The 27627-nt window shown below is 39.4% G+C and overlaps 1 protein-coding gene and 1 non-coding gene across 2 annotated transcripts in view; both read left to right on the top strand.

The window, feature by feature from the left end:
* The window catches only part of DRC8 (dynein regulatory complex subunit 8), a 130659-nt gene that overhangs the window by 77000 nt on the left and 26032 nt on the right, over positions 1–27627 (top strand). The window lies entirely within an intron of this gene.
* Positions 21697–21802, top strand: LOC112405914 (U6 spliceosomal RNA). Its single transcript, XR_003004452.1, has one exon. It is a non-coding gene; the product is annotated as a U6 spliceosomal RNA (small nuclear RNA).

Here is a 27627-nt window from a genome sequence, read left to right as displayed (position 1 = left end):
CCCGTTGCGGAGCACAGGCTCTGGATGCGCAGGCTCAGCGGCCATGGCTCACGGGCCCAGCCGCTCCGCGGCATGTGGGATCTTCCTGGACGGGGGCACGAACCCGTGTCCCCTGCATCAACAGGCGGACTCTCAACCACTGCGCCACCAGGGAAGCCCTCTACTTTATATTCTTGAAGTACATAATTTAGATTTGACTTTCCTCTATTTAATCTGGATTAGCAATGTTATATTTTAGTCTCATAAGAACTTTTTACTTATGTCTGGGTGTCCTGTTTTGATCTTTTAAGTTCTGAAGCAGTTCATTTTATTTTCCATTTTCCTTGTTAAGTAGTTTTTGAAGGTTGCATCTTGAAAAACATTGAGGCAAGTTTTCAGTAGCATTAATTAGGGGCATTTTTATTTTGCCTCATACAAAACATAGACCATAATACATTTGACTTATATACATTTTCCTGCTCTATGTTTAGATTTCAATCAATAAGTGTGATTGAAAATTAAATTTTTGAATAGATAATATATACACATGGGGTAAAATTCTAAAGGTACAAAAAATATATAGTGATAGGTAAATCTCTTCACTTAGCTATCTGGTTCCCTTTTCTAAAGGCAAGATTTATTATGTTTCTCTAATTCTTCCAGAGATAGTCCATGCAAGTACAAGTGTTTGTATGTATGTATGTATTTTTTATTGTGGTAAATATACATAACATAAAATTTACCATTTTAACCATTTTTTTTTTTTTTTGGCGGTACGGGGGCCTCTCACTGTTGTGGCCTCTCCCATCGCGGAGCACAGGCTCTCTCACGGGCCTAGCCGCTCCGCGGCATGTGGGATCTTCCCGGACCGGGGCACGAACCCGTGTCCCCTGCATCAGCAGGCGGACTCTCAACCACTGCGCCACCAGGGAAGCCCACCATTTTAACCATTTTTAAGTGTATAGTTCAGGGTATTGAGTACATTCACATTATTTCCATCCATCTCCAGAACTTTATTTTCCCAAACTGAAACTCCATACCCTTTAAACAATAACTCCCCAGTCTCCCCTCTCCTAAGCTCCTGGCAACCACCATTCTACTTTCTATCTTTATGAGTTTGAGTATACTAGGTACCTCATGTAAGTGGAATCATACAGTATTTGTCCTTTTGTGTCTGGTTTATTTGACTTAGCATAATGTTTTCAAGGTTCATCCATGTTGTAGCATGTATCAGAATTCCATCCCTTAAGGCTGAATAATATTCCACTGTGTGTATATAACACATTTTGTTTATCCATCCATCTGTCCATGGACATTTGGGTTGTTTCCACCTTTTGGCTATTTGAATAATGTTGCCGTGAGCACTGATGTACAGCTGTCTTTTCAAGTCCCTACTTTTAATTCTTTGGTTGTGTAACCAGATGTCGAATTGCTAGATCATGTGGTAGTTCTATGTTTAATTTTTTGAGAAACCACTGTACTGTTTTCCACAGTGGCTGTTCCATTTTACATTCCCACCAGCGAAGCACAAGGCTCCAGTTTCTCCACATCCTTGCCAATACATTTTGTTTTTTAAAATAACCATCCCAATGGGTATAAAATGGAATCTTGTGGTTCTGATTTGCATTTCCCTAATGATTATGATATTGAACATATTTTCATGTACTTATTGGCCATTTGTACATCTTCTTTGGAGAAATGTCTACTCAAGTCCTTTTCCCATTTTTAAACTGGATTGTTTGGTTTTTTGACATTGAGTTGCAGGATGTGTGTGTATTTTTACCATAAGTGGTGAGATATTATATAAATCACTATGCACTTTGCTTTTTTCACCTATAAGTATATTTTGGTGACTATTCTTTTTTTTTTTTTTTGGTGACTATTCTTTATTAGTACATAAAGAGCTTCCTCATTTCATTGTATGGATGAACCATAATATATTGAATTCATCTACCCTTGATGGATATTTAGGTTGTTTCTAGGCTTTTGCTATAACAGTCCATGTTGCAAAGAATATCTGAGTATGCATGTCATTTTGCAAAATTGAGACTTTTTCTCTAGGATAAATTCTTGGAAATATGTCAACTTGCATGAATATTTTTGGTAGGTGTTGCTATCTTGACCCTATATTCTCTCACATCATTATACAAGCATGCCTATTTCCCCACTCCCTCTTGAAGCTTAATTATCAAACTTTAGGACTTTTGCCAATCTGATATGTGAAAATTAGAAACTCAGTGTTAATTTTCATTTCCCTAATTATAGACATATTTTTTCATGTCTAAAGACAATTTGTATTTTCCTTTGTTTGAACTGGCAGTTCATGACCTTTCCCCATTTTTCCATTTAGTGATTTACCTTTTAATACATGAAAGATCTTAGCCTTAGGCTGTGAAATGTATGCCACCTATTTTTTGACTATTTCTACTTTCATGTATTCAGAAATTTTAGAAAAATTAATCATATGACACACCTTGTGAGTATGGATTTAATTTTTGGAAACAAAAGTCATTAGAGTAGTTTTAATAGAATAAATTTAAGTTACCCTGAATAAAGCTAGTTTGGTAAAAAATAAAACCCACTCCACAAGGAATACCCCTAAAGTAAGCAAGCTTGAGAGTTTCCTGGTGGTCCAGTGGTTAGGATTTGGTGCTTTCACTGCCATGGCCCAGGTTCAGTCCCTGGTTGGGGAACTGAGATTCTTCAAGCTGCACAGCGCAACCAAAAAAAAAAGGAGTAAGGAAGCTAATTTTTCCATGTAGCTGATAAATTTAATTTGAAAGTAGCTCTAATCTTGTTCACAAACATATCTAGTTTTTTATAATCTATGTTCTTTTCATCTTTGATTCTAGCAATAAAAGTACACTAGAGGGCTTCCCTGGTGGCGCAGTGGTTGAGAGTCCGCCTGCCGATGCAGGGGACACGGGTTCGTGCCCTGGTCCGGGAAGATCCCACATGCTGCTGAGCGGCTGGGCCCATGAGCCATGGCCACTGAGCCTGCGCATCCGGAGCCTGTGCTCCGCAACAGGAGAGGCCACAACAGTGAGAGGCCCGCGTACTGCAAAATATAAAAATAATAATAATGTTGAGTTTAAAAAATAGCAGAAGGAAGTGAACGTTATGATAACCGCATAATGTAAATTTTAAATGTACAAAGTGATAGTCTATTGTTTATGAAGACAAATACATGCATGAGAGTGATAAACATTATCCTTAGAATAGTGGTTGCACCTGAAGATGGAGGGAGAGGGATGAAGAGTGGAATTATAGTTGTTTCTGCAATGTTTTATTGTTAGGGAACAAAATCTGAAGCAAATAAATGTGGTAAAATGTTAACTTCTGTTAAATCTTGGTATTGGATATAAGACCGTCTGTAATTTTTTTTGGGGGGGTGGGGGTGCACCGAGTGGCTTGTGGAATCTTAGTTCTCCGACCTGGGATTGAACCCAGGACCTTGGCAATGAAAGTGTGGAGTCCTAACCACTGCACCGCCAGGGAATTCCCTGTAATATTTTTTTTCTGTACTTTTCTCTGAAATAGTTCACAATTATACATAACAATAAATATTTTTAAAGAGTGGTTTATATCTTATTTCACCATATCACTTTGAAGTCGCTTTGTAAAAAATTGGTTTGCTTGTAATAGTCCTTCTGATGAACTGTGATTAAAGAATCACTTAAAGAAAGTTTAAAAAAATTATCCCGAATTCCACCTCTTGAAATAACAGTTATTAATGTCAGAGAACTATTATTCTAGATCTTTTTTATCCATGTGTAATAGGATAAATGGATAAAAGGGTGAGGAGTTAGTAAGAAAGAAGGAAGGAGGAAAGGGAGGGAAGGAAAAAGAAAGAAATTATGGAAGAAAAAAGTCTAGCGTATAATCTCCACAAGGACAGGGGTTTCTGTCGTTTTGTTCACTGCTGTATTTCAGCACCTAGAACTGTGTTTGGCATGTAGTAGATCACCAATAAAACATTAAATAAATGAAGAGACTATTCCTATAAAAATAAGATCACAATAATCATGATCTTTAAAAATAAAATTATTAATTTTACTTGAATGTAACACAAGAAAAAAATTAATTTAAATTGAAGAAATTGTGTAACCTCAAATGTTTGTTAGCCATGAGAGACATTATTTATGTTAAATTCAGAAAAGATAACAAGAAAAACATTAAGAGGTTGTAGTCACTGTGTTTTTTAAAAGAACTACCCATTTCAAATATAAAAGTATCAGTTGACTTCCTGCTGTAGAAGATGAGGGTGTTAGTACTTTCAAAATTCCTTCTACTTTTTCTCCCTCAGGCCCCCCCCCAACCCTCAGTTTATCTTAGGTATGTTATTATTAATATTTTTACATTGACAAGGTAGAATGTTCATACTTTAGTATCATGCCATCTTTTAGTATATTTTTCCCACAGTTCAATGGAATTTCTGCTAACCACCGTTTCCTCCTCCATCCTTGAATTCTTTGATTTATTTCTGTTGTCTAGATTCTCTTATTTGTTTTTGTTTTTTTTTTCAGAAAGTGCTCATAGGTATTTTTCCCTGAGTTCTTTCATCTTTATTTTGTTTTTTAAATTTTTATTTTATATTGGAGTATAGTTGATTTACAATGTTATGTTAGTTTCAGGTGTACAGCAAAGTGATCAGTTATACATATATCTATTCTTTTTCAGATTCTTTTCCCATATAGGTATTACAGAGTATTGAGTAGAGTTCCCTGTGCTATACAGTAGGTGCTTGTTGATTATCTATTTTATATATAGTAGTGTGTATATGTTAATCCCAAGAGTTCTTTCATCTTTAAAACATTTGCTTATACTTGAATACTTTGTATCTAAATGACATTTTATAAATTTATATTATTATTTTTAATGGCTACAAGGCATTTCATAGTTTGATATATCTCCTAATTTTGGAAATTTGGGTTATTTGTGATATTACATTACCATTGTATCAAGGCTAAAATTATTCATGTGGAATTGTTCAAAGATTTTATCCCTTTCCTAGAATGCCAAAAAATAAATCCTGTAAGCCCAAGTTATTTTTTACCTTTTCCTAAAGAGGAAGATTTTTATTATTGTTGCTGGGAGGTAGAGTATTTTGATCTACATAATTAAATTTTGACAGTAGGATGGTGGAGAGGATAAATAAGAAACTGCTATGGTCTGAATGTTTGTGTTTGCCCAAGTTTCATATGTTGAAATCCTACGCCCCAGTGTGATAGTGTTTGGAAGTGGGGCCTTTGGGAGGTGATTACGTCATGAAGGTGGAGCCCTCATGATTGGGATTAGTGCCGTATAAAAGAGACCAGAGAACTAGTTCATCCCTTCCACCATGTGAGGTTACAGCAAAAAGATGGCTAACTAGGAAGCAGATTCTCACCAGATACCAAATCTGCCTGTGCCATGATCTTGAACTTCCTAGCCTCCAACTGTGAGAAATAAATATATGTTGTTTATAAGCACTCAGTTTGTGGTATGTTGTTATAGCAGTCTGAACAAAGACAGAAACTCACTCTGTGAGACTGAAAGAAGAGTTTATTCAAGATGTTAAAGGAGAAAGTAAGCTTTGAGGGAGAGCAGTGGATCTTAAACAGTTACAGGATATGAAGAGAATGATCAGGAAAGGGAGTTAAAATTTGTTTTGAAAAATATTTTTGAATAGATAATATATTCACATGGTTAAAAATTCAAAGAGAACAAAGTACAGAGAAAAGTCCCTCTAAGCCCCTTCCACCAGCCATTCAAAACCCCTCCAAACTATACTAACAATGAAAGTACTAGTTTCTAGGGATTACCGCAGAAATATGCTATGCATATACAAGGGAATGCATATATATTATTTTCTTGCCTCCCCATTTTTTTTTTAACTCATACAGTTACATTCATAGTATGATAATGTTCTCATGGGATGGGGTCAAACCTATGCTGAAGTTTATTTTTATGGCTTCTCAGTGGCATTCAGGAGTCTGGAATGGATGTAGTTCTCCAGTTAATCTTAGGCTGAGTGCATAAATGTATTGGAGGGCATCAGAAAGGGTGTGGGATTCTAGGTATCCCACTAAACTATGTCTCAGGCTTTATAGATGGAAGTTGATTAATATGATGGCATTGTGACATAAAAATAGCACTTGGGTTCGGGCTGTCCTGTTCAGGGTACTCAATTGCCTGTTTTTAGAAAGACTCTTTTTGTATTTTATCTCTGGAGGTCAGCTTTTCTTGACTCTGGATTGTAGGTATCTGTCTGTTGTACTTATTGTTATTATCTAGATCAGGTGCAGGGTTTGCTGTGTGTCTACAAAAATTGGGAGCCAGAGGCTCTCTGAGTATTGGTGGTCTCAGGGAGTGTACTTCCTGGGGCCTCTGGGCATATAATTCCTGTGGCCTCTGGGTGTGTACCCTCTGTGGCTTCCAAGTTCGTACTTCTGTGGCCTCAACCTGTTCTCTTTAACATCGAAATAAAATATTGGTTTCCATTTGAAAACTGTCAGCATTATTAAATGTGGAAGACTTGATACAAATGCATAACAAAGGACAGTTCATGGTAGTATCTTCATTAGCTTTGAAAGTTAGAGGGGACACACCCAAGAAGCATTACTGTCTGCTCAGATAGCCACAGGCATGTTTGGAAATCTGGCTCCCTGTCATCATTTTGTTGGTTGCACTCTTTCAGGTTGCCTGGGACCAGATAATCTTTTAAGTTTTCTTAGTTACTGAAGGGTATTTTAAGGATCTATTTGGAAATAAGTGATATAAGAAGTAATTATTTCTTAAATCATAAGGAATAAGCGAAAAACTGCAGTGCATTCAAGCCTCTTAGCTCACTTAAGCGGTATTTGTTGCTGTTAAGGGAACACAGGGCGCTAGTGTTTCAGCAGTCGCTTTGTGACTCCACTTCAACTCCACTTCTGGTAGCCTAACATGCTGGTGATTTGACTCATACACTTCTTTTTTAAATTTTTATTTTATACTGGAGTATAGTTGATTTACAACGTTATGTTAGTTTCAGGTGCTAGTTTCAGCAAAGTGATTCAGTTATACATATACATGTATCTATTCTTTTTCAGATTCTTTTCCCATATAAGTTATTACAGAATATCGAGTAGAGTCCCCTGTGCTATGCAGTAGGTCCTTGTTGATTATTTTATATATAGTAGTGTGTATATGTTAATCCCCAACTCCTAATTTAGTGCCCCCCACACCTTTCCCCTTTGTTTACTCATATACTTCTATTCCCTGTCTTCCAGATTCTTCTTCCTACTTTGCTACTGACTAATTTAACCTCTGCTGTGTGTCTCCTGTCCCTTTGCTTCTTCTTACTCATGGCTTCTGATGCCTTCTCGTTCTGCTGTTTTCTCTCTCTCTGTTATTCCTCTTCCATCTCTCTTTCATCTGTATCTCTCTCTGTTTTTCTTCCTTTAAAACTCCCAAGGAAGAAGAGAGAAAAGTCCGCTTTGGCTATTTGTCAATATTGAGTAGAGAGTGCTTTTGTTGAGCAGTGCTCTTACAGTAGACAACTTCATAGGCCTCTCTTTTGTAGGCCTATAGAGAGAGAGATCATTTTTTGGTTAAGTAGCCATCTCTGCTTAAAGCAGCTGTGCCTAAGGAGGCAGATCAAATGGTACAAGACATAACAATATATACACTAAGAAACTCTCCAGAAGACTGTGGATCTGTCAGGTACCTTATTGCCTGTCTGGTATGGTGGCCCCCAAATCCTGATGAGGTGGTATAAGCTAACCCAATTTCTAGGCCACTTGGAACTCTGATAAACTCCCTGGTTTCTTAACACCCCCTTTCCCTGATACTGTTAGTGGTTCATGTCATTTTGGTTGACTGTGGTGGAGATTGGGTGGTCTAATTCTGTTTGCTCTCTTCCTGAACATGGACTAAACTATAATTCCTGGAATCTCTTGCAGATACAGGGGGGGCTGGGAATTATGACTGAGTTTTGGCCAATGGGATGTAGGTGGAAGTGATGTGTGCCACTTCTAGGCCTGATCCATAAAAACCTCCACGTGTGATCTTTCAGGCTATTCCCCCCTTCTAGCTTGATACAGGCAAGCAGAGTGACGTTGGAAGTCATGTATTGAAAATGATAGAACCAGAAGATAGAAGGAGCTGGGTCCCTGAATGATTTTTTGGAGGAAAGCCATCTATTGATCAGGAAAACTCATTTTGAATTTAATATAAGCCACTTCTGTGACAATAGTATCATGCCACCGGATGTTGGTGTTTGTTATAACAGCGACCATTATCCTCACAGATTGTCCTCACTGAATTTTCTTCACAGGAACTCAAGGAAGGCTTTGGGGCCCCGAGGTATCTTACTAAGCTATATCCGAGGCTGAATGAAGTTGGTTGGTGGAGTGGCCCCTTCAGAGGGGGCTGCTGGGGTAGAGAAGAAGAGCCATCATTGTTTTGCTACTCCAGTCAAGCATGACATGAAGAATGTCTCCCTTTAAGACTTCTTCCACAAATCACAAGTTATGGATAACAGATACATTGTTTGAAATTGCCCCAAATTTATTTGGAGGGCAGTAGGCGTAACTAGTGGTTCCACCTTGAACACAGAGCAAGTAACTTTGTCTAAACTGTAGTCAACTGCAGCAGTGAAGTTGAGTGTTCTATGTATTCTAGATAGAGTGAATGACAGAGAGTGCATCCATTTCATCTACAGAGATAATAAGGCAAGATGTCCAAATCTGTGCTTTCCCTGGGGGGAGGTGAGAAAGACTGGACAGGTGTGGGTTCTATTCAGGTGGCTATGAAAGGGAGAAGATTCGGTTACAGTAGCAGGGTCCCAAGGAGCATGGGAACGCATTATTTTTGTCTTTGAAGGATTCAGAAACAAGTGTTTAGAGGTGCCACTGTATAATGCAGTAATGAAACCAGGCCAGAAGCCAGGCCGTCAGCACTGTAATTCAAGGCAGCTCTTGGTTTATTTAAAGGCGTGGTAGCCACACCAGCTCCTAACCCATTGCCTTCTTCTATTTTAGTTTTTGAATTACTGAGAAGTGGCACTCAAATGTCTACTTTTTTCTGAAAACTATTGGTGCATTTTGTAATAGTTTCTAACCTTGAGAGCTCATTTTAGGCTTTCCTTTGCTAATTTAACTCTAGAAGTATTTATATTTTTAACTGAAAGCTTATAGTCTTGTCTCTCCTAAGTTATAAACTTACTAAAGACAAACCTGTGTAATATTTAGGTTCTGTAACGTGTACAGCCTTGTCTGTCTATGTACAGCAGAAGGTATGTAACTAGTTGTGAGGAGTTATTAGGAAATGCATGTGTAAAGGTGGCTTAGGGGCCAGAGAGTGAGTGAGTGTTCGCTGCCCTAAGGAGACTGGATTCAGTTATGTAGGCAAGATAAATCCATAAATGTAGAGAATTGATAAGACTAGACTCGGGTTTTTAGAAAGGAAATTAGCTACAGGATGGTGGGTAGGTTGGCATGTGGACTACAGCAGTAGTTCCTAGTGCGGGGTGCACATTAGAATCACCTGGGGAGCTACAAACCTGGGACGCTAAAAACCCACAGAAAAATGAGCAGATTTGAACCAGAGACTTGAAGACCAAATTTCAGTGCTACAAAGTCTCACAGTAGCAGGTATAGACAAGGGTATAAGGAGCAAGAGGGATTCCCACACTGTGCTCAAAGGAATCTTAATTAGAGCTTGGGAAAATTTTCGGATGACCGTGTCTGTGCGGTGGCCTTACAGAGCTGTCCATAATAAGCCCCGATTGTTAGGACTGCAAGCGAAAGAGCAGCCTAGGGCTGGCGCTGAGAGGTCTCCAAGCTAACAAGGCCTGGTGGCTCTCCTGAGCACAGAGCCTAAAGCCAGGCAGAAACAAGGTTGCCTCCACAGGGGCAGGCATGGATAGTGTAAGTGCCTTAGCCACACCCTCACAAGTAATGATTCCTTTCCATAACTAAGCTTTCTTTGGCATTCACCCTGAACTCTGTATTCTGCTGAGTTATCCTCTCCCTGAGGCAGTGAACTTGGAATGCCCTAGCTGCCTAGGTTGGGGGGGAAGGGTACAAAGAATTATGGATGGAAAAGCCTCCATTATTATTGTAAACTACCCCACGGCACAAATGTCTCCCATATAAAACAAATAAAAACAACAGTTAAAACTTCTACCCAGTAACCCCCACCCCAGCTGATGTTCGTTCTTTCTCTTCATAACTAAGAATCTTAATAAAAAAAGGAGTTTGCTTTAGTGATAACCTTCACTCTGTTCATTCTTCAACATGCAGTTTGTAATTTGACTTCTATCTACCACCCCCATTCCCATTCTAACTGTGTTCCCTGAGGTCACCAATTGTCTTGTCCCTTGTTTTCCATGACATCACCTTTTGTTTTCATCCAACATCTCCAACTCGACTCTTCTTCTTAGATCCTTTTGGGGACAACTATCCCTCTATTTGGCTTATTAATGTCCACCAGAGTTTCATCTCTGTCCATCTTTTTACTTTACACCCTTTCCTGGGAGATCTCATTCACACCCAAATTTGGAGCTCAACCTGGAAAAAATTTAAAGTCTATACACAATTCTTAGGTCAAAGGGGAAATTTTAGGACCATGAAATAGAAAACTTCTTGAAAATAACTATAATGGAAATGAGATATGAAAATGGAAATGACATCAGAATCTATGTGATATAACCAAATCAAAACTCATTAAATGCCTATATCAAGAAAAATAAAGGCATAAAAAAATGAATACGACATTCAACTCAAAAAGCTAGGGAAAAAGGGTAAACTGAGAGAAAGCAAAAGGGAGGAATGAGAGAAGATAAAAACAGAATTAACGGGGCTGGAAATCAGGGAAATAGTAGGAACTAATAAATAAAATGAAAAACTGTTTTTTGGTAAAAGGCTAAATAAAAGATAAACCAATGGCAATTTTTTTTTTAAAGGAGGCACAAATGCACAGATGACTTTGTGGAAATAACCATCAAAACAGAGGAAGTTTTAAAATATCATAAGAGAGTGGTTTGTACAACTTTATAAGCAAATTTGAAAATCTAGCTGAAAAAGGCAACTTTCTAGTTAAATATAATTTGTCAAAGCTTATCCTAGTCTTGTGTACCTGGATTGGAACACTTAATATTGTCAAGATGACAATACTCCCCAAATTAATCACCAGATTCAACACAATCCCTATCAAAATCCCAGCTGCCTTTTTTTTTCTTTCAGTAATTGACAGGCTGATCCTAAAATTCATATGGAATTGCAAGGGACCTAGAATAGCCAAAAACAATCTTGAAAAAGAAGTTGATCTCACACTTCTTATTTCAAAATCTACTTCAAAGCTACAGTAATAAAGACTCTGTGATACTGGCATATGGCATAAGGCTAGACATGTAGATCAGTGGAACAGAGTTGAGAGTCTAGAAATAAACCCTTACATTTATGGTCAATTGATCTTCAACAAAGTTGGCAGGTCAATTCAGTGGAGAAAGTATAGGCTTTGCAACATATGGTGCTGGTACAACTGGATATCCACATGCAAATGAATGAAGCATACCATATACAAAACTTAACTCAAAATAGAGGAAGAAACATAAACGCTTGGAAGAAAATATAGGTGTAAATCTTTGTGACCAAGGATTAGGAAGTAGTTTCTTAGATATGACACGTGACGCATAAACAGCCAAGGGAGAAAAAATAGGTAAGTTGGATTTCATCAGAATTCAAAACTTCTGTGCTTCAGTGGACACCATAAAGAAAACAAAAAGACAACCACAGAATGGGAGAAGATATTTGCAAATTATATATCTGATAAGGGTCCAGCATCCAGAATATATAAGAACTCCTATATCTCAATAAAAATACAAATAACCCATTTATAAAGTCGGTAGAAGATTTGAATAGGTATCTCTACAAAGAACACATTTAATGGCTAATACACACATAAATATGTGCCAAACATCGTTAGTTGTTAGGGAACTGGAAGTCAAAACCACAATGAAATACTACTTCAGATCTACTAGGATAATTTTAAAAAGTAAAGTAACAAATGTTGGTGAGGATGTGGAGAAATTGCAACCCTCATGCTCTCCTGGTGGGAATCTAAAATGGTGCCGCCACTTTAGAAAACAGATTTGTAGTTCTTCAAAAATACAAACATAGAGTTACCATATGACCCAGGAATTTCATTCCTAAGTATATACCCAAGAGAAATGAAAAAATATGTCCACATAAAAACTTGTGTATGAATGTTCATAACAGCTTTATTCATAATACTCTCAAAGTAGAAACAATTCAAATTTCCATCAACTGATGAATGGATAAGGAAATGTGGTATATCCACATAATGGATATTATTCAGCCATAAAAAGTGAATGAAGTACTGATACATGCTACAGCATGGATGAACCTTGAAAGCATTATGCTAAGTGAAAGAAGCCAGACAAAAAAGGCCATATATTGTATGACACTTATATGAAATGTCCATAATAGGCAAGTCCATAGAGACAGACAGTAGATTAATGATGGCGAGGAGGTATGGGGAGAGGAGAATGAGAAGTGACTGCTAACAGGTATGGGGATACTTTTGGAGGTGATGAAAATGTTCTAGGATTAGTAGTGGTAATGGCTGCTCACCATTGTGAATACACTGAAAACCACTGAATTATACACTTTAAAAAAAGTCAATTGACGAAAATAAAAAGTGAAACAAAACAAACAGAGAAACTGATCCCAGTAATGGTAGAAAATCTAAACACACTAAATTACATAGAATCAGTAGGCAAGTTTTCAAAGAGGTCTTTCAGGGCTTCCTTGGTGGCGCAGTGGTTAAGAATCGCCAATGCAGGGACACGGGTTCAAGCCCTGGTCTGGGAAGATCCCACATGCCGCAGAGCAACTAAGCCTGCGTGCCACAACTACTGAAGCCCGCATGCCTAGAGCCTGTGCTCCGCAATAAGAGAAGCCACTGCAGTGAGAAGCCCACACACCGCAACCAAGAGTAGCCTCCACTTGCCACAACTAGAGAAAGCCTGCGCACAGCAACAAAGATACAATGCAGCCAAAAATAAAAATAAATAAAATAAATAAATTTTTTAAAAAAGACCTCTTTCATAAAAAGGCTTAAATCCAGATGGTTTCATATAATTTTTTCAAACCTAAAAATATTTTACTCCCAATGGTACTTAATCTCTTCTGGAAAATAAGAAGAAAAACTTTCAAGTTCTTTTACTGAAGTGACTATCATATTGATACCTAAAACTTAATAAAGATTGAATTAAAAAACCCTACAAAGCAGTCTTACTTATGAACATCTATACAAGAATTATAAATAAAATACTTGCAACAAAATGCAATAGCATATTAAAGCAAAATGGGATTTATATCAGGAATGAAAGAATAGTTCTGTGTTGGGGAGTGTATTAATGTATTTCATCATATTAGTAGACCTGAGAAGAAATAGCGTAGGATCATATTTATAGTTACTTAAGAGGCATTTGACAGACTTCAGCACACATTCATCATTTTAAAGACATGTATATCTTTAAAATACAGAGAGAGAGAAGGAAAGAGAAAGAGAAGAGATTTATTTTAGGAATTGGCTCATGTAATTATGTAGGCCAGGAAGTCCCATGATCTGCCATCTGCAAGCTGGAGAATCAAAAAGCCAGTGGTGTAATTCATTCTGAGCCTGAAGGCCTGAGGACCAGGGGATGGTTGTTCAAGGACAGGAGAAGATGCATGTCTCAGCTCAAGCAAAGAGAACAAATTTGCCCTTCCTCTGCTTTTTTGTTCTATTCAGGACCTCAACAGATTGAATGATGCCCACTTAAGTTGGGGAGGGCAATCTTCTTTACTAGGTCTACAAACTCAAATGCTAGATTCTGGAGACACCCTGACAGATGCACTCAGAAATAATGTTTTACCAGCCAACTGGGCATCCCTTAAGCCCAATCAAGTTGACACATAAAATTAGCCATCACACGCAATGAAATAGATTTTGAGGAAATAGTTCTGTAACATGAAATATGTATATCTCAGCCTAAAATCCAGTTTCTTACTTAATGAGGACACACAATCAGCATTTCCATTAAATTCGGGAACAACATAAGAATATCCATATTCCCCATTATTATTTAGTATTAGAGGCTTTATCTTAGCCAGCAGTTAGACAAGTAATAACAGAGGCGTAAGTATTGGACACAAAATGGTAGAATGTAGAAAAGGTAGAAGAAAGAGAACTGTCTCTATTTGCAGATATGAAATCATGAAATATCTAGAAAACCCAAAAAATCAGTGGAAAAATTACTGCACAGAAAAAGAAAGTTTAATGAAGTTGTAGGAAATGAATTTAATATACAGAAAGCAAAAGATTTCATTTATACCAATAATGACCAGTTATGTGATATAATGAAAGGTAAGACCCATTTACAATAGCACCAAAAAAGTTAAAATGTATAGACATAAATATAACAAAAAAATACAGTGCTACATTAGGAAAACCTGAAAAATATATAAAAATAGACTTGAACAAATGGAAAGATGTACCGTGTTTTTGGATAGGAATACTTGAAATCACAAATATGTCAAGTAGTCCTAAATCAACTTATAAGCTTAATATAATAAACACAGTTAAAATACCAACAAATTCTTTTCTGGAGCAAGACAAGTGAATTTAATGTTCATATGAAAAAATGGATAAGTAGAATGGCCAAGAAAATGCAGATAAAGAAGAGCAAAGAGGTAAATTTAGCTTTATTTGATATTAAAACATATTACAAATCCTTTACAATTAAAAGAGTATGGCATAACAGACCAATGAAATAGAACAGAAAATTCAGAAATAGTCCCAAGTGCCAGTGGAAAGGTAATACATGATATAGGTGACATCTCCAGTAAGTGGGGAAAAGATAGACTTAACAACTAGATAGCCATTTAAAAACATATAAAATTAGGTCTGTCCTTCAGGTTGTATACCAAGGTAAAGTCTATATGCAACAAAAATCTAAGTGTAAAACATAAAATCTTACAAGTATTAAAAAAATATGTGGATGAATTCCTTTATGAACTTGGCGTAGAGAAAATGACTCAAAATAAAATCCAGAAGTAAAAAGATTGACACATTCTGCTTAAAAGTTTTTTTTTCAAGCTAAAAACACATTGAAAAATCAAGAGATAAATGACAACTTGAGAGAATGTTATATTGCAAATGGCTAATATCCCTAATATGTAAAAGTGGTAACTCTTTAAAAATGTCCGATTATCCAGAAATCTCCATTGTTTGCCCATAGAGAAAAAAGGAACTTAGTATGCCATTATTTTAAAATTTAATCTTTTTGATGTTTTTAAAAACATTTTATTTTGAAATTAATTTTAGAGTTACAGAAATGCAAAAATAGTACAGAGTATTCCTGTGTATCCTTCAACCAGCTTCTTCTCATGGTCATATCTTATATAACCATAGCACAGTTATCAAAATCAAGAAATTAACATTTGTTCAAAACCATGAACTCCACCTATAGATCTTACTGATTTGTACCAGCTTTTCTACTAATCTCCTTTCTCTCTTCCAGGATCCAGTGCAGAATCCTATGTTGTATTTGGTTATTGTATCTCTTTAGGTCGTCCATTCTGTGACAGTTCTTCAATCTTTCTGTCTTTCATGACCTTGATACTTGTGAAAAGTATTGCTCAGTGATTTTGTAGAATGTCCCTCAGTTTGGGTATGTCAGATGTTTTGTCATGCATAGACTGAAGTAATGCGTTTTTGGCGAGAAATACCATAGAAATGATTTTGTATTTTTCTCAGAGCACCATGGCTGGGGTACTTGATGTTGATATATCTCAGTGCTGATGTTAACCTTGCTCTCTTGGTTAAGGTAGTGTCTGCCAGATTTTCCCCACTATAAGGTTGTTATTTTCCCCTTTGTATTTAGTAAATATCCTGGGGAGATATTTCAAGGCCATGCAAACATCCTATTTCTCCTCAATATTTGCCCACTAATTTTAGCATCCATTGGTTGATTTTATCCATAACAATGATTACTGTAGTGTTTGCCCAATGGTGTTTCAGTGTTATCTCTTAAGCTTTTTATTTGTTTCCTTTGTTTGGGCAGTGAGCAGCCATTTGGCCATGTTGAATTTGGAATTATTTAGCCCTTTTACAACAATGAAAAATGTTTTAGTCAATTAATTTAGTAAACATTTATTAAACCCTTGTTATAACCAAAACATCCATGAGAAAAATGCAGAAGGCATAGTGATTCAGATCTGCATCTGAGTCTTTTTCTCTGTCACTACTTTTCATCCCAAATTACACTAACCACCATGATTTGTTCTAAGAAGGTGTTATTGCAAAGAATGCTGAGAGACAGAATCTCAGGAGTCAGAGGTTGGGGACCAGCTTCCAGTTCTGCTCCATACTAGTCATGTTCCTATAGGGTGGGTCAAGTGACTTCTCTGAGTTCCAGTTTCCTTATTTTTAAAGTGGGTATTATAATATGGATTGATGTGAGAATTAAATGAGTGAATGTATAGAAAAGTATTCATTTATTATTCAGCATATATTTACTGAGTCCCTATTAGGCGTGAGCTCCTTCTGAGTGTTGAAATACAGCAGTGAAAGGCTTCTGTCCTTATGGAACTTGTATTTTAGAAAGAAGAGACAGACAGTATACAAGCAAACAGATAAATAGATATAATTTCACATAGTAATAAGTGCTATAACAGGATGAGGTAATAAAATGTGCTATAAATTAAAAATAGGATGATGTATTAGAGAAAGAGGGGTGATTAGGTGGGATGGAACAGTTTAAACATTCTGGTCAGGGAGAGTTTCTCTGGAGGTAATTTTTTTTTTTTTTTTTTTCTATGTTACGCGGGCCTCTCAATGTTGTGGCCTCTCCCTTTGCGGAGCACAGGCTCCAGATGCGCAGGCTCAGTAGTTGTGGCTCATGGGCCTAGTTGCTCCGCGGCATGTGGGATCCTCCCAGACCAGGGCTCGAACCCATGTCCCCTGCATTAGCAGGCAGATTCTCAACCACTGCGCCACCAGGGAAGCCCAAAACATGTCTTCTTATACATTATTTCATTTATCTTTGAAGCAAACCCTGAAGTAGGTGTCATTATGGAGAAACTGATATTTACAGAGGTTAAGCGACTCACCCAGAGTCACAACTCCTTCTCTTCTGTGTGACACTAAAGAAGCAAGTACTGTGCTGGGTGCAAGGAAGGAGATAAATAAAATCACACTTCCTTGCCTTTCTCCTTATCCTCTTTGTTGATCCCTGGCCTCCACAAAAACCCACATACTTAGATAAGCAATTCTGAAAAGATTCTTCTCCTGATGGTTGCCCAGGTAGTTTTTTTTCCCTTCAGGCCTCTGCCTTGTTTTGTTTGTTGTTGTTGTTAATACGCGGGCCTCTCACTGCTGCGGCCTCTCCCGCTGTGGAGCACAGGCTCCGGACGCGCAGGCGCAGCGGCCATGGCTCACGGGCCCAGCCGCTCCGCGGCATGTGGGATCTTCCCAGACCAGGGCTCAAACCCATGTCCTCTGCATTGGCAGGTGGATTCTTAACCACTGCGCCACCAGTGAAGCCCTGTTCTGTTTGTTTTGATGCTGAAATTATCATAGATTTAACTATGGAGCCCCTTCAAGCTGGCTCCTGTATTTTTTTTTTTTTGCGGTACACGGGCCTCTCACTGTTGTGGCCTCTCCCGTTGCAGAGCACAGGCTCCGGACGCGCAGGCTCAGCGGCCATGGCTCACGGGCCCAGCCGCTCCGCGGGATGTGGGATCTTCCCGGACGGGGGCACGAACCCGCGCCCCCTGCATCGGCAGGCGGACTTTCAACCACTGCGCCACCAGGGAAGCCCTGGAGATAATTTTTGAGTTAAGATCTTTAAGATTAGGAGACAGCCATGTGATGAACTGGGGGAGAGCAAATATGAAGGCCCTATGAAGAGAAGGGGTTTGTGTGTTGGAGAAAACCGAAAAAAAAAGCAGTGTAGCTGTGAGGAGAGTGGTATAAGATCAAGTCAGAAAGGTCAGCAGGGACCAAATTAAGTGGAGCCTTGTAGGTCATGAAAGTGAGTTTAGATTATCAGTGCATTGGAGAGCCACTGGAGGGCCTTAAGCAGAGGAGATGCGTGCTGTGGTTTTCACTTTTAGAAGGTTGTTCTGGCTGCTGTGAGGAGAACGCGTTGAGGTGATTGGTAAGAGCGGAAGCCGAATGACTACCTGAGGCCTATGGCAGCAGTCCAGGCAAGAATGGTGGTCAGAGAATGATGGTGAGAGTAGGAGTATAGTAATAATTATTATTCTTGCTATGGGCTGAATTGTGTTCCCCCACAAGTTATGTCTCCAGTGCCCAGCACCTCAGGATATAATCTTATTTGGAGATAAGGTCTTTAAAGAAGTGATTAAGTTGAAATGCGTGCATTAGGGCAGGCCCTAATCTAATCTGATTTGTGGCCTTACAAGAAAAAATTTGAACACACAGAGAGATACCAGGGATGCAGGCACACAGAGGAAAGACCATGTGAGGACACAGCAAGAGGACAGGTATATGCGAGGCAAGGAGAGAGGCCTCAGAGGAAACTAAACCGGCCAGCACCTTGATCTTGGACTTCTAACCTCCAGAACTATGAGAAAATAAATTTCTGTTCTTTAAGCCACCCAGTCATGGTCTTGTGTTATGGCAGCCCTAGTAAACTAATACAGTTATGATAATGATGATGGTGATGATGATGGTGGTGGTGGTGGCGATGGTGATTTTTTTCTTTTAATAAATTTATTTATTTATGGCTGCATTGGGTCTTCGCTGCCGCACGCAGGCTTCTCATTGTGGTGGCTTCTCTTGTTGCAGAGCATGGGCTCTGGGTGTGCGGGCTTCAATAGTTGTGGCACATGGGCTCAGTAGTCGTGGCTTGCGGGCTCTAGAGCGCAGGCTCAGTAGTTGTGGCGCAAGGGTTTAGTTGCTCCATGGCATGTGGGAATTTTCCAGACCAGGGCTCGAACCTGTGTCCCTGCATTGGCAGGTGGATTCTTCACCACTGCGCCACCAGGGAAGTCTGTGATTTCTTGATAGTATTTATCACTGCCTAAAATTATCTCATACTTATTTGTGTGTGTGTGTGTGTGTGTGTGTGTGTGTGTGTGTGTGTGTGTGTGTGTACTTTCTCCTACCGGATTGTGAGTTCCATGGTTAGAGCAGGGACCTAGTCTATTTAATTCATGACAGTAACCACAGTGCTTAGGGCAGTGTCTGAGCCATAGCAGATGTAAAAGTAAAGATGTCATTAACTTATTTATTTATTGTTTCTCTCTATATAATGTCCAATATTTTATAGACCTTTTTTTTTATGAATACACAGTAGATCCAGAGTTCCTCATTTGGAGGCTGTGAACTGTAGCTCATACGAAACTATAAGAAATAACAGAAGATTTTCAGAAAGCATATTTTAGCAGTGGAAGAATGATCCTCACTTATTATAGGGAACTTTGGAGAAAGAGGCCTTTTCTTTTTTCTCTTTTTTTTGGCTGTGCTGTGCGGCATGCCTGATCTTAGTTCCTGACCAAGGATCGAACCTGTGCCCCCTGCAGTGGAAGCACAGAGTCTTTTTTTTTTTTTTTAATTCAAGTATTTTATTCACAGTAAAGTGATTCAGTTATACATATATACATTCTTTTTCGTATGCTTTTCTATTATGGTTTATCATAGGATATTGAATATAGTTCCCTGTGCTATGTAGTAGGACCTTGTCGTTTATCCATTCTATATATAATAGTTTGCATCCGCTAATCCCAAACTCCCATCCATTCCTCCTCCACCCCCCTCCGCCTTGGCAACCACAAGTCTGTTCTCTATGTCTGTGAGTCTGTTTCATAGATAAGTTCATTTGTGTCATATTTTAGATTCCACATATAAGTGATATCATATGGTATTTGTCTTTCTGACTTCCTTTGCTTACTATGATAATCTCTAAGTCCATCCGTGTTACTGCAAATGGCATTATTTCATTCTTTTTATGACTGAGTAGTATTCTATTGTATAAATGTATCACATCTTCTTTATCCATTCATCTGTCGTTGGACGTTTAGGTTGTTTCCATGTCTTGGCTATTGCAAACGGTGCTGCGCGAAGTCTTAACCACTGGACTGCCAGGGAAGTCCCGAGGCCTTTCTTTGAACAGAGTAGTTCTGTTAAATAAGGAGATGAGGCATTATTCCAGCTTCATGGCATGGCTTTGCCAGAATAAGCTTAGTCTGTGAAAAAATGCCTTCCACGAGGCCAAGGTCTTTGTTTTGTTTTCTATTCTACCTGACAGTAGTGTTCAAAAATATTTATTGAATAAATAAAAATCATTTTCAAATCCTTCTTTGTTCCTTCTTATACATTTTTGAATTGCTTTAAACATTTTCTCATACTTAGCCTAGTATCAGCTATTTCATAGAGGAGGTACAGTATTTTGCCTATTCTCTTCTCCCTTAGAATTGCAGTTATCCTGAATCAGGTTTTCACTTTGTGGTCTTTTTGACCTTAGACTGCCCTTAAGCTGAAGACTCACAACCTAGCTCAATGCCACTGGCTCCACCTTGTGTCAGGAACATGATACTGCACTCACCAAAACGCAGCCTACCAAGAGCCAGCCTGCCCCTGGCCAAACATTTTAAAGTGGTCCAATTGCCGTATGTAAATTAAATGATGATGCCACTATTGGACAACCTTATTGTGACTCATTTGTTGTGAAATGATTTCACCTCCATATCTACTACTCTGTATATAGTGCAGCTATGGAAACAAATTCTTAACCAAAGTTAAACCAGTATTTAACCAAAAAGGCTTTTGGAGTTAGTTTGCAGTTCTTATCAATGTAAGAGAAATCTACTCTGATAAAAGAAGTGTCTCTGCAGATTATAAGGACTTTATTTTTTATAAATGTATTTATTTTTTCAGCTGCGTTGGGTCTTCGTTGCTGTGCACGGGCTTTCTCTAGTTGTGGCGAGAGGGGGCTACTCTTCGTTGTGTGGGCGGGCTTCTCATTGAAGTGGTTTCTCTTGTTGTGGAGCACGGACTCTAGGCGGGGGATTCAGTAGTTGTGGCTCACAGGATCTAGAGTGCAGGCTCAGTAGTTGTGGCGCACGGGCTTAATTGCTCCACGGAATGTGGGATCTTCCTGGACCAGGGCTCAGACCCGTGTCCCCTGCCTTGGCAGGCGGATTCTTAACCTCTGCGCCACCAGGGAAGTCCCTCATGGAATTAAAAAAAAATTACCAACACCTCAATTTTGGTAGGGCTTTCAGAGAAAATGAAAATCAGTTGTTTCACTTGAAGTCCTTAAAATCGGACTTCACTGAAAAAAGTCCATGAAATTGATTTAAAAGGAAGAAAATTTTTTTTCCAAAAGAAAAAGTTTTTTGTTTTTTTTTACATAGGTTGTATTCGTTTCTGGTTTGTGTATATGGTAGAACGCAAGTGAGTTGGTCCTAACCGCACTGGTTGTTCAGGAGATGCATCTGTCTAGAAATGGCAGGGCAGAAGTCACTTGACCTGTTGAATGACGTGGTTGGGACTCACAGGATCAGTGGTGTGCTGGAGTGAAATCATGTTGACTTGTACCAGCTCACAAGAACTGATGAGTAAGTTTTCAGGAATCCTGCAAGCCACTGTCAAAACCTAACTCATAAAAAATAAGTTATATAAACTTACAAGTAAACGACACTAAAAGCAAATGTGCTCGCGTGGGCAGCACTTAGGCTAAAATTGGAATGGTATGGAGAAATTAGTGTGGCTCCTGCACGAGGGTGACACACAAACTTATAAAGCATTCTATACTTTTCCAAGTTGTTCTATGTAAAATGTAAAATAAATATTTTTATTACCAGTGAAAAATAACAAAAGTAACAAATACTCAAAACTTACCACTTCCTAATTACTCTACTACGTTTTTGTCTTATTTACGCTCTGGAGATGACATATGTCTGCTGTATGGTGAGGGTACCATGTGATGGTGTGCTATTGTGCATCTCTTCCCAGCTCCGCCTTGAGTGACGTCAGATTGGCATCTTTAAACTGACCAATAGAGATGCAAACGCTCCTGATCAGGGCTTTTCCTCCTGAGGAAACCAGTTGACCACATGCACACTCCTGTACACAAATGAGTTTGTTTATGCCTTCTCTCTCTCTCTACTCTTCCAAAAGCCTGACAGAAAGACTTTAGAAGAAATTACTAAAATTTAAAAACTTTTAATTTTATTTTACTACTTTGACGTCAATATGTTTTTTAAATAGTTTTTTTAAAGGTGACTTTAATAATTTCAAGTACTTTAATAATTTTAATAATATTAAAATTATTTTAAAAGGTTAGTTTAAAATAATTTTTGGGCTTCCCTGGTGGCGCAGTGGTTGCAAGTCCGCCTACCGATGCAGGGGACACAGGTTCGTGTCCCGGTCCGGGAAGATCCCACATGCCACGGAGCGGCTGGGCCCGTGAGCCATGGCCGCTGAGCCTGCACATCCGGAGCCTGTGCTCCGCAGCAGAAGAGGCCACGACAGTGAGAGGCCCGCATACCGCAAAAAAGAAAAAAAAAAAATTCAATCAATTCACTTGATTCAAAATCTTATTCAGTAGAAGTTAAATAGGTTAATCAGCCTTAATATTATATATAATTCTATCAATTACTTTCTTATTTCATATTTTTATTTCATTTTCTAGTTCCTGTCAACTATCTTATTTCCTCTTATTTCTGAACTTCTTTCTTTTATTTTCATTAAGCGTTGACATTTCTATTTCTTGCCTCCTAAAACTATATTTTCACCTCTTTCAGTGTTTTCTTACGTTTTCCTTTTTAGATCTCTTCCTTTTCAGACCTCTCTCTTCCTAAAAAATTAATGGTCTGGTCTTTTTCTGGCCTCTGTTCTTTCTTGCATTTCTCTTTTTTTCTTAGCTCACCTTTAGGAGCCTTACAACACATGGGGCTGAATGTTCACAATATGGTTTTCTTCAGAATGGCCAAGGTCTCAGCCCCACCCAGATCCATCTTGAGTTCTTCAGAGCCCACCTGACCCTTCTGCTGCGTCCTGTGTTCTTGGCACTAGGATTATAATGTGAGAGGAGCCCAGGGGATCATTTGGTCTTTGGTGCCTCAGGACCTGCGAGAAAAAAAGAAGCTCCGAGTTACCTTTGCTTCTGCTGTCATTTCCCTTTACAGTCCTCTCGAGGACTCTATTTAGGAACCCTGGAGGCCTCTTGAAATATGATACCTCATCCGGTATCATTTGAAGAAAGAGCACACAAGAGAGGAAGGGGCTATGAGTGTTTAAACATCACCTCCCTTCTCCACCTCACTTGCCTTTGCATTATTTTCTTCTCCATCACCCTCTCTGTGGCCTTTACAGGGCGGTGCAGTCAACCAATGGCCACAGAAAGCCACCTCCCATTGAGCTGCCTTATGGGTCAGAGGCTGATCTGACTGTTCTGCTGGGATGTGCTACGCATCTTTAGAGAGCTTGAGCCCAGTGCTTGTTAGGGTCACTCACAAGGGGCAGGACAGGAATAAAGACACAGATGTAGAGAATAGACTTGAGGACACGGGGAGGGGGAAGGGGAAGCTGGGATGAAGTGAGAGAGTGGCATGGACATATATACACTACCAAACATAAAATAGATAGCTAGTGGGAAGCAGCCACATAGCACAGGGAGATCAGCTCGGTGCTCTGTGTCCACCTAGAGGGGTGGGATAGGGAGGGTGGGAAGGAGACGCAAGAGGGAGGGGATATGGGGATATATGTATACGTATAGCTGATTCACTTTGTGGTACAGCAGAAACTAACACACAATTGTAAATCAGTTATACTCCAATAAAGATGTTAAAAAAAAACAAAAAAAAAACCCCAGGCCTTTTCCTGCAGCAGCAGGAACAGTTCCCCGTGCTGCCTTATTGTTTGGTCGAGGGATGAAAAGGGCTCCATCCTTTTCATATGTTTTTCTTTTACCTGAAAGAATGGTAGACTGGTATCCAGCTTCACCTCTACTTGTACTTCATGAAACAGAATATTTTAGATCTATCATCTCGCTAAGTTTTCAATATTAAATTCTAAAATAATGAGGAAAAATGTTGTAACTAATGTATTTTATTGTGAAACTGAGGGCGAAGACATCCTTAATAATCAGCTTTTCAAGCCAAAATGGTAAAAATAGTATAACATGAAAGAACAAATTGTTTTATGAATAGTTTATACAAGGCAGAATTTCTTACTACTTTGGTTTTGATTATGAGAATGAAATGAAGTTTAAAAAACTTCAGGCTTATGGACGAATAGTAAATGGTACGCTGAACCCTTGTGTACTTTCACTTAGATTCACCAATTTTTAACATTTTGCCACACTTGCTTTTGATTGTGTGCACTTTCTCCATATATATGTACATATATATTAATATGTATGTACATGTATATATTTATATGTATGTATTTGTGCATTTTATTATTATTTTCCTTTTGCTGGACTCTTTGAGAGTAAGTTGTAGGCACTGGGACCTTTTCCCTTAAATACTCTGGTGTGTATCCTCTGAGAACAAAAGCATTCTCTTTTATAAGCCACAGGTTTTGTGTGTCTGTGTTTTTAAAAATAATCTTAGAGTCAGACCACATGGGGAGAACTTTAAGAAGCCATTTGGCTCCTTCCCCTGCTTCTTGCAGGTAAATTCCTAACCAGTACAAAGTTGATATTTTCCAGGAGTGATAAACACAGATTCCTACGTAGAGCGGGCCTGTAATATAAGTGTGTGAATCAGAAGTGTAGGACAGTTCTCATGATATTTATGTATGTCCCCTCTAAACAAAGAAGCAAACCAATGCTATGCTAAACAAAGCCTTATCTGAGGGCCACATTTGTTCTTTGTGTCATCAGTTTGTGATCCCTGGATCTATCTTCAAGGCTCTCATAGGGTGGCATATCCACAGCTTTCTTTAGAAGCACCTTGTTATAGTCAAGAAGTTCTCCTTTAAGCCTAACTAAATGCTCAGTTAAGATTTATGAGAGACAGCAGTGTACAGGGGTTAAGAGTATAGATTCTAACTTGTGTGTGTCTGAATCCCATTTCCACTATTTACTAGGATCTTGGGAAATGTACCTGATGTTTTTGTGGTTCAGTTTTCCTCATTTGTGAAACAGCAGTACCTACCACACAGAGCTGTTGTGAGGAAGTATTTTTTTCACATCCGTACGAATCATGATCGTGGTATAAGGGAGGTGAGTGAGATGTGAAGTCTGTTTTTTCTAGGAGTCTTAGAGGAGATGTCCATTCCTAAGCCAGAAAGCTAATTAATCTAGTTTTCTCACATCATGAGAGATTGTGTTTCTGTTCTCATCCCCATTCTCTACTTAGCCCTCTTGTCAGACTTCTCCACAGCTGCCGAGATTTCCCTAGTCCTGAGGAGGTCATTGCTTGAACATATTGGCTATATGTGACCTCAGGCAAGTTCTTTAACGCCTTTGGGATTTAATTTCTTCATCTGTAAAATGGAGATAATAGTAGTACCTACCTCATAGTGAGATGAGGATTAAATGAGTTGATATATGCACTGTGCTAGAATGTGCCTGGCATGGAGTGAGTGCTGTGGAGCTGTGCCGTTAGGTATGACATGCATTCTCTTCAGTAGGCATCCTCCTCAACTGTGTATTCTGTACTTGTGGTCTAGATTTTCTTACCACTAGCACTCTTGGGGGCGGCGGGGGGAGCAGTTCTCTTCCTCTCTCCTCTGGAAGTGCTGTTATTAAGATACCAGTGGTCTTCTTTTTGTCCAAATCTAAGATACTTCTTATTCTCTTAGCCTTCTGTAATATTTTTAACAGTAGAGATCATCTTGCAAATAAGATGTACTTATTTGCAGGGGGGATATATGTACTTATATGTACTGGGCAGGGGGCACTTAAGGGGGCTATAGGAAGAAGAGAGCGTCAGATGAAGATAAGGAAGGGAACATGGGAGCGAGAGAGAGACATGGACTGATTGATGGGTTGAGACCCAGTGATGGCAGGATTTTGCAGAGGGGTTAGGTGTGCAGTGGATGAGTGGGAAATGGAATCGACAGTTGCAAGATAAGTAATTTAGAAGAAGTATTGTGATAGCAAAAGGAAGCTGAGAAATAGAATGGTTGGAGGTGGTAGGGCACCTATCAGAAATTTTTTCAGGATAAGGAAGATATGTGAACGTTTTACAGCAAAAGAGGAAGCATCTAATAAAGGAAAAGAGTGAAATGCTGAGAGAGGCAGGTGTGTCAAGAATAAGAGTCAAGACTGGAACTAAGAAAAACTGAGAGGGGTTAGCTTTGTTAGGAAGAGCACTTTGTATCCCTTCAAGGTTGAGAGCGTAAGGAAGGGGGTATGTACATACTTCTGAAGTGGTGTGAGGGAAGTGCCTGGGACGGTGGTGGTATGAACTGGATGTTTGAGTCCTTCTCAAATTCATATTCATATGTCGAGGCCCTAACCCCCAATGTGATGGCATTTGGAGGTGGGGCCTTTGGGAGGTGATTAGGTTTAGGTGAGGTCATGAGAGTGGAGCCCCCATGATGGGATCAGGGCCCCCAGAAGAAGAGGGAGACCAGAGCCTGCTCTCCTCTCCTCCTACCCTGTGAGGACACAGCAAGAAGGTGGTTGTCTGCAAGCCTGGAAGAGGGCGGTCACCAGACCCCGAATCTGCTGGTGCCTCAATCTCAGACTTCAAGCCTCCAGAACTATGAGAAATAAATGTTTGTGGTTTAAGCCACCTAGTCTGTGGTGTGTTGTTAGAGCAGCCTGAGCTGACTGAGCAGGTGGTCGGAGGGTTGGTGATGGTGCCAGCCTTAGCAGTTTTCATCTGTTCAGTGAAGGAGGTGACAGGGTTTTCTGCTGAGATTAAGGGAGTCAGTGCTTTGGAGCTTGAGGCAAGAGAGGCCTCAGAAGAGCTGTTTTGGGAGGCGTTTTCTAGGGAATCAAAAGGAGATGAAAGAAAGGATTGTCAGGCGACGTCCAGGACACTTGATGCTGGATAGCATGAATTTGTAGTGGGCTGTGGTTGTTTTGTTTTTTGTTAATTATTTTCTTCCAGCAGTGCTTTGCAGGAACAGGAAAGTAAAAGTTAGAGATGCTCAGGGTTATGGATCATTAGAGCAGGCAGGATGGAAGTTAAGGGGCCCAGAATCCAGGATGGTGGTAATGGTAATTTCGAATGGTTGACTATAGAATATTGAACAACCATATGTGTAGGTTAATTAATTGCTAAACACAGCTGTGTGAGTGAGCCCAGGGGAAACCAGTGGAGGAACCGTCCAGCCAACCCACAGAATTTTGAAAAATAAAAACTCGTTGTTTAAGCCCCTATGTCTTGGGCAGCATGTGACCCAGCAACGGAAACCTGCAATGCTCTGCCTTGAGTTGGACAGCTGCAACCGGAAGCCTGGGGCCAAGGGAGCCGGTGCAGTAGGAGGTTAGGCCCTCAGGGAGTGGAGCAGGGGAAGAATGGAGAGGGGTTCTGGAGAGGCACACAGAGAATATGCAGCAGAGCCGGTGAAGCACAGGCTTTAGAGTGTGAGAGCGAGGGCCGGGCTCGCCATCTGGAAAACGGGTGCCTAGAGAGGCAGGTCGTGGTGGTGAGTGGCAGATAAGAGCCCGTGCCTCCC

The sequence above is a fragment of the Neophocaena asiaeorientalis genome, unplaced genomic scaffold, assembly GCF_003031525.2.
Source record: "Neophocaena asiaeorientalis asiaeorientalis breed wild unplaced genomic scaffold, Neophocaena_asiaeorientalis_V1.1 scaffold524, whole genome shotgun sequence".
In the NCBI taxonomy this organism is placed as follows: domain Eukaryota; kingdom Metazoa; phylum Chordata; class Mammalia; order Artiodactyla; family Phocoenidae; genus Neophocaena; species Neophocaena asiaeorientalis.
This window is presented reverse-complemented; position numbering and strand designations above follow the sequence as displayed.